We start from the raw sequence: 7,613 nt of genomic DNA on the forward strand, positions 1-7,613 counted from the left end.
GAGATCTGTTTTCTTGGTGGTGGTTGTCTTTGGAGCCTGTGTTGTACAGGCTAATCTAGAACTCCTGGGTTCAAGGGGTTCTCCTTGAAGTTCTCACCCTTCTGGATATCTGGACTACAAGTATGTGCCACTGCACCTCACCTTTCCCTTATTTTTGGAAAAGAGCCCTGACATTTGTTAGCCTTCCCTTTTGTAGAGCCCCTGCCTAGCATGCATGAGGCCCTGGGTCTGTTTATTTCCTCTTGATGCACAAATAAACACTCCCCAAAGTAGAGACGCTGGATTCTGAGGAGGGTCTCATGGTTCTCTGGGCCCTTGTGGACTCTCCGAAGCTCCTTGGCTTTGCTGGGGTGCAGGGCCGTGCCATGCCCATGTCCTGAGGCCCGTGCCCCTGAGAACCGGGAGCAGACCCGCCCCAGCTGTTACACACGACAGGTGAAAAGGTCGAGCAATCAGCACAAGTTGTGAAAGCATTATCAGAGATGTATTTTTATAAGTACAAAAGAAGGAAAACTGAGGATACATGTAAATGGACAAAATGTACAAAGCAGTTGACAGCCTGCCTCACACAATTCAGGAGCGCTGTTCTGTCTCTTGGGCAGGGAGAGTGTCATGTTCACATTGATGGGTGATTGGGGTTATCTGAACTGTGTGGGTCCAGCACTTGCACTTGTAGAGCAGGGGTCTGAGGTTACATGATTTCAGAGTCGTAGGAGCCAACGGCTCTGGAGCACGCCCAAGTTCTGCTAGTAGTAGAATATTGCCTATCTTCTGTTCCCCAAGGTTGATGATAAGCACCTGGGTTCTTCTGTTCACTCTTGCTGGGGTTTCTTTTTCCATTTTCTTCTCTATTATACACAGGGGTGTTTTTGTTGTTTTTGTTTTGCCAGTCCTGGGGCTTGAACTCAGGGCCTGGGCACTGTCCCTGAGCTTCTTTTGCTCAAGGCTAGCACTCTATCACTGAGCCATGATGCCACTTCCAACTTTTACTGTGTGTGTGGTACTGAGGAATTGAACCCAGGGCTTTATTCATGCTAGGCAAGCACTGTACCACTGAACCACATTCCCAACCCCACTTTCTTTGTTTTTTTTTTTTTTTTTTTTGCTTTGCTTTCAAAAACAAAATCTAGTACTGAAAGTTTGTCCTTTAAACATTAACTGTTTGGAAATACAGTGCTCCTGCTAAATGTGTTTATTTGAACTTGTGACATCATGCAGTAAAATCACGTATCTTCAGCATACAGGCCACTTCTGTTTGTGCGCATGACTGGGTCTGTGTACTGGTTTGGGGGCTTGAACTAAGGCCTGGGTACTGTCCTTTGGCTTTTTTTGCTCAAAGCTGCCTATCATTTGAACCACAGCTCCACATCTGGCTTTCTGGTGGTTAATTGGAAATAGGAGTCTCATAGACTTTTTCTGCCAGGACTGGCTTAGAACTAGGAGCCTCTTATCTCAGCCTCCTGAATAGCTAGGATTACAGATGTGAGCCACTGGCACCTGGCAGGCCAATGGATTTGAACAAATGAATGTGCCATGTAGTCATCATTCTGCTCAGAAACAGAACATTTCCATCTTCCCAGAAAGTTGTCTTTGTAGTTGCTCTCCCATGTAAACTGGTCTGGCTGTCAGTGGCCTCAGTTTTACTAAGATACCTTGTGGTAGTGTTGTAGAATTTGTGCTAATGGGACAACACACTATCAAGTCCAGCTTCTTTCATTCAGTGCAATGTCTGCAGAATTCTTTGGGATTGCTGTTTGTATCAATTTGTTCATTTTGGCCAAGTGAAGGATTAAATTGTATCTAGTGAAAAATAAATTGCAAGCTGTTTATCCTTTCCATGTGTTGATAGGGATGTGTGTTGCTTTTGAGGTTGTTAGAATAAAGCTACTGTGAGTATTTGCATGCAAATGTTGCTGTAAATGTATTTTCATTTATTTTGAGAATTTCTGAATCTTATGGTAATGGTATGTTTAACGTCAAGAAACTGCCAAACTCTTTTTCCAAAGTGGTTGTGACATTTTATATTTCTACTAGTGAAATAGGAGAAGTCTAGTTGCTTGCTCTATATCTTTACCAACATTTGCTCTTTTAATTTCACCGATTCTCTTGTCTTTAAGGTAGTAACTCACTCTCATTTTAATTTGTATTTTCCCAATGACCAGGAATGTTGGACATCGTTCTTGTTCATTTGTACATCTCTTCTTGGTGAAACGTTTACTCACATCTTTTGATTACTTATGTTCAGTTAGGGGTATTTACTAGTTTGTAGATGGAACTGTTTAGATTTTTTATGCAGTCTGGATGTAAGTCCCTTGTTAGACATACAATGTCAAAGTGTAAATATTTGCTCCTAGTGTGTATTTTCCATTTATGTTTTTAAAGAACAAGAGTTTTTATTTAGCTAGGCACTGATGGCTCACACCTGTAATCCAAGCTACTCAGGAGGCTGAGATCTGAGGGTTGTGGTTCAAAGCCAGCTCTGGCAGGAAAGTCATAAGACTCATCTCTCCAGTTAACTACCAGAAAATCAAAAGAGGCTTTGTGGCTCCAAGTGATAGAGAACTAGCTTTGAGTGCTAGCCTTGAGTGAAAGACCCCAGGGACAGTGCCCAGTCTCTTGAGTTAAAGCCCCATGACCTCCCTCCCTCCAAAAAAAGTTTCATTTAGTTCAAGTCAATGTAATATATTTTTTCCTATATATTTCACATTTTTTTTCTGTGTGCGAAATCAGTGATACTACAAAAGTATCATTTTCACATGCTTTTTTTTTTTTTTAATGATTTTTCCAGATTTAGCTTCTTATAAGTTGTCTTCTCGCTGCATTTAGGGCTAGCATTTTCTGCCGAGATAAGAAGTCCCAGGATTTTTTTCCTTTGGCTGTCTTGATTTGGAGCCCTGCTGTTCCAGATCTTAGCCTTCCTCAGAATTGGGATGACAGGCATGGAATGCCCAATGCTGTGTTTGTTGCTTGGCTGGCCTCAAACCATGGTCATCCCAGGTCATCTCAGCCATGTGATGTAGCTCGGGACAGCACCTGTGTGATGTCTTGTTGTTAGGTGTTTATAGAACTTCTCTAGGTATTCTTGTCAAATCACCCCATTTATCATTGCAAAATTCCAATTTCAGTATTTTTTGAGTTGGTCCTAAGATTAGCTCACAGCTGGTGCTGTATGCCTTGAGACATACCTCCATCTAGGATTTTTTTTGCTGTTTTTGTTTTGTTTTGTTTTAGATAAGAATCTCAGGTTGTCTGTTGGGCTGGCTTTGAACCATGATCCTCAGATTTCATCCACAGGCTTAGCTACATTGTAAAGTCCTGTCCAAAACAAAACAAAAGATCTGTTAGCTATTTTGGCCTAGGTTCTGTGATCTTAAAGAAGAAACACTTTCAATCTGGGTACCTGTAACTCAGGAGTCTGAGATCTGCAGATCAATCCAGCCTAGGCAGGAACCTATGAAACTCTGTATCTCCAATTAACAAGTAAAAGTACCAGAAGTGGAACTGTGGATCAAGTGGTAGAGCCCTAGCTTTGAGCAAAAAAGCTCAAGGACAGCACCCCCAGGTCCTGAGTTCAAGCCTCAGGATTCACATCTACCCACACAAATAAAGGATAGACACTGTCAGTCAGTGGCTGTGGCTCCAGTACTGGGGATGGTGCACTGCTGCGCTCTACCCCAGGCCTCAGATTATCTTATACAACCTCTTCACTTGCTGATTTACAAGAACTCCTGCTAAATATTGCCTCATCAATCATGTGCATGCATTAGTTAAGCCTCACAAATGCTTGAAGCGTGTGGAATGAGGCGATTCTACTTTTCACTTAGTCTGCATTATGTATGGTTCTTTTCCTTAGTAAGGAGACTGGACACCTTTTCATGTCCCTGACATGTGCTTCTAAGAGGTCAGTAGCTGCCTGTTTTCTATGATATCCCAAACACATTGCAGCTGTTAAATCAGTTGCTTTGCCTAGTCATGAATTCTGCCAGTTCCAGCCCGCTGACCCTTAAAAGCAGTCAGTACCCCAGCCCTCTGCCTCTGTCTGTGGGCTGGCCAATAGAAGGGAGGTGTCTTCTGTCTGAAGCTGGCTGAAGAGCTCTTTGCTGACTTCTATCAAGGGGCTAACCTTGGGTGTTAGAAAGCAGTTGACTCATCCTTGTTTTCATTCTCTTTCTACTGTTCTGTCTTGGTTTCTTTGCTATAAGAAACAGGTAACTTCAAGTAGGTCTTTGTCTCTTTATTCACGCAATACTGACTTAGAGTCAGTGGTCTTTCCTAATATTTTGAATAGGAAAGTAAAGAGAAAATGGATCTTTAAGAGTATATGGAGGCTGGGAATGTGGCTCAGTTGTAGAGTGCTTGCCTAGCATGCATTTCGATTCCTTAGTACCACATACACAGAAAAGGCCAGAAATGGCACTGTGGCTCAAGTGGTAGAGCACTACCCTTGAGCAGAAGTTGTTCCGGGACCATGCCTAGGCCCTGATTTCAATCCCCAGGCCTGGCATGTACACATGTACGCATGCACGCATGCATGCATAAATAAATAAATAGGATGAGCAAAAGATTAGACAGTTGTCTCCACTTCGTAGTTTGCTGTTGACTTGCGTGTGCTGCTGCCAGTGTTTTAAGAGTTCTCCGTGGGGAGCTCTTAGGACACGTTTATCTTCTTTGGAACTTCATGTAGTTGGTCTAATACATAAAGCAGCCAAGACCGTCAGATCCTCCTTGTTGCCGTTGATAAGTTTGTCAGCTCTCAAGCCACAGCTTTGTGTACATTCATGTATTTTTGTCTGGGCCTTATGGATAGGCCTCAGACATTCCACAGCTACCTGGAAGACATTATCAACTATCGCTGGGAGCTTGAGGAGGGGAAACCCAACCCCCTGAGAGAAGACAGTTTCCAAGACCTGCCTCTTCCGTACCCGTGTGGAGATTCTGCACCGCCTCTGTGATTACCGGCTTGATGCAGATGATGTCTTCGATCTACTCAAGGTGCTTCCCTGAAAGCCCATTCTCTAGTGCAGTAAAAACCCAGTAGTTGAGAATGGAGCTTTGAAATCAGAGCCTAGACACTGTCCCTGAGCTTTTTTGCTCAAGGCTAGTTCTCTACCACTTGAGCCACAGTGCTGCTTCTATCACTTAGTGGTTAGTTAGACGTAAGAGCTCTTGGACCTTTTTAGGGGGGGTGTGGTAGGAATTTGAACTAGGGCCTGGACATTGTCCCTGAGCCTTTTTTGTTTTGTTTTTGTTTTGCTCAAGGTTAATGCTTTACTACTTGAGCCACAGTTCCACTTCTGGCTTTTTGGTCGTTAATTGGAGATAAAGAGGCTCATGGCCTTTCCTGCCTGGGCAGGCTTTGAGTCGTGATCCTCAGACCTCAGCCTCCTGAGTAGCTGGGATGACAGACATGAGCCACGGATGCCCGGCTGGCAGGTGTCCGGATCATAGAGGATTAGACCTGGTGATGACTTCTAGTCCTTTCTTGGTCATGTCATTTAGAAGTAGTCTTCGTTCAGGACTCCAGCCTAGGTCAGGCCCTGGGGTAAATTGGGAGTCTCAGCTGGAGCAGAATGTTGCTGTGGGTTCTGACTGAGCTGCCATAGTGGATTACATGGGACAGAACCTTAGAGCATCTTATCCTACCCACTACCTTTTGTGTACGTATAAAGTAAATCTAAGCCAGGTAGTCAGACCATTCATTGTAATTCTCCGTTTTTGGACGGGTGGGAGCCGTGGTTGGGGTAGGGAACATTTCAAGCATTTCTATATCTTGTTCTTCAAAGAAGGTACCCCCATCCCATTCTGTGTTTTATCTGCCCAGATGGAAAAATGATATCCTGTACTTGGCATTTTGAAACAGGTGATAGGTTCGTGTATTGAAGTTTTCTTCCATTTATTTAGTTCATTGTTTTCCCCAACCCTCCTTCCTTTTCTGCTAAGGGTCTGGATGCAGACAGTCTCCGTGTAGAACCTCTAGGGGAAGACAATTCAGGGGCACTCTACTGGTATTTCTACGGAACACGAATGTATAAAGAGGATCCAGTACAAGGGAGGTCTAATGGAGAACTCTCCATGAGCAGGTAAAGTCTTCAGTGTCAAGGCTGTAATAGCTACATGTAAAAATGTCTTTAAAATTACATGCATCAGTGCTGGGTTGTGGCTTAAGCCATAGAGCACCACTTTGCAAACCTTACGCCCTAGGCTCAAACCCTGGTACCATACATACATAAAAGAAGAAAGCTCATACAAACAAATAAGGGGAATTAACTGTATCAGCATTCTTGAAGGGAGAGTAATTTCATATACAAATAAAAAGGAGCAGGGTACCAGTTGCTCACACCTGCTACATTTCCAGACATGTTTAAAATTTGTCCCAATCAATCTCACCCCTTATATCAATTTCCTTTCCCCCTTCTCCCCTTCCTACCTTCCCAAAACAATTTCAACATGCTTCCTTGTTCAATTTTCATAGCTGCAAACCATCTCTTTCAATCAAATTTATACCCTTTCAAAATACGTTTCAAAATTATGCACCCTTGGCCTCTTCCTCTCGGTATCATATTGAACTCGAGTTGGAAGAGGCCGGTCCGATCTCAAAATGGAGGTAAAACCGCCGCCCGGGTCGCCCCCAGCCCGACTCTGGCCGTCGCTGCTGTCACTGGGGGGAGGAAGGCCATGATCCAAAGGAACCAGAGCAGCTGCGGAAGCTGTTTATTAGTGGTCTGAGCTTCAAAACTAAAGATGATAGTTTAAGAGAACATTCTGAGAAATGGGGCACACTCACAGATTGTGTGTTAATGAGAGATCCTCAGACAAAACGTTCCAGGGGCTTCGGTTTTGTGACTTATTCTTGTGTTGAAGAGATGATGCAGCCATGTGTGCTAGACCCCACAAGGTTGATGGACGTGTTGTGGAACCAAAGAGAGAGGTTTCTAGAGAGGATTCTGTGAAGCCAGGAGCCCATCTAACAGTGAAGAAAATTTTTGTTGGTGGTATTAAAGAAGATACAGAAGAATATAATTTGAGAGACTACTTTGAAAAATATGGCAAGATTGAAACCATAGAAGTTATGGAAGACCGGCAGAGTGGAAAAAAGAGAGGATTTGCTTTTGTAACTTTTGATGATCATGATACAGTTGATAAAATTGTTGTTCAGAAATACCACACTATTAATGGGCATTATTGTGAAGTATAAAAGGCCCTTTCTAAACAAGAGATGCAGTCTGCTGGATCACAAAGAGGTCGTAGAGGTGGATCTGGCAACATTATGGGTCGTGGAGGAAACTTTGGAGGTGGTGGAGATAATTTTGGATGTGATGGAAACTTTGGTGGAAGAAGAGGCTATGGTGGTGGAGGTGGTGGCAGCAGAGGTAGCTATGGAGGAGGTGATGGTGGATACAATGTATTTGGAGGTGATGGTGGCAACTATGGTGGCCGTCCTGGTTATAGTAGTAGAGGAGGCTATGGTGGTGGTGGACCAGGTTATGGAAACCAAGGTGGAGGATATGGGGGTGGTGGAGGAGGATATGATGGTTACAATGAAGGAGGAAATTTTGGTGGTGGTAACTATAATGATTTTGGAAATTACAGTGGACAACAGCAATCAAATTATG

General features: G+C 43.5%; 1 pseudogene; it reads left to right on the plus strand.

Moving 5' to 3' along the window:
* Nucleotides 1-6,598: 6,598 nt before the first annotated feature.
* On the plus strand, nt 6,599-7,609 carry LOC138827540 (heterogeneous nuclear ribonucleoprotein A3-like; annotated as a pseudogene).
* Nucleotides 7,610-7,613: the final 4 nt, after the last annotated feature.

This window comes from Dipodomys merriami, unplaced genomic scaffold, assembly GCF_024711535.1.
Source record: "Dipodomys merriami isolate MVZ:Mamm:240054 unplaced genomic scaffold, mDipMer1.0.p SCAF_1565, whole genome shotgun sequence".
NCBI classification, from domain to species: Eukaryota; Metazoa; Chordata; class Mammalia; order Rodentia; family Heteromyidae; genus Dipodomys; species Dipodomys merriami.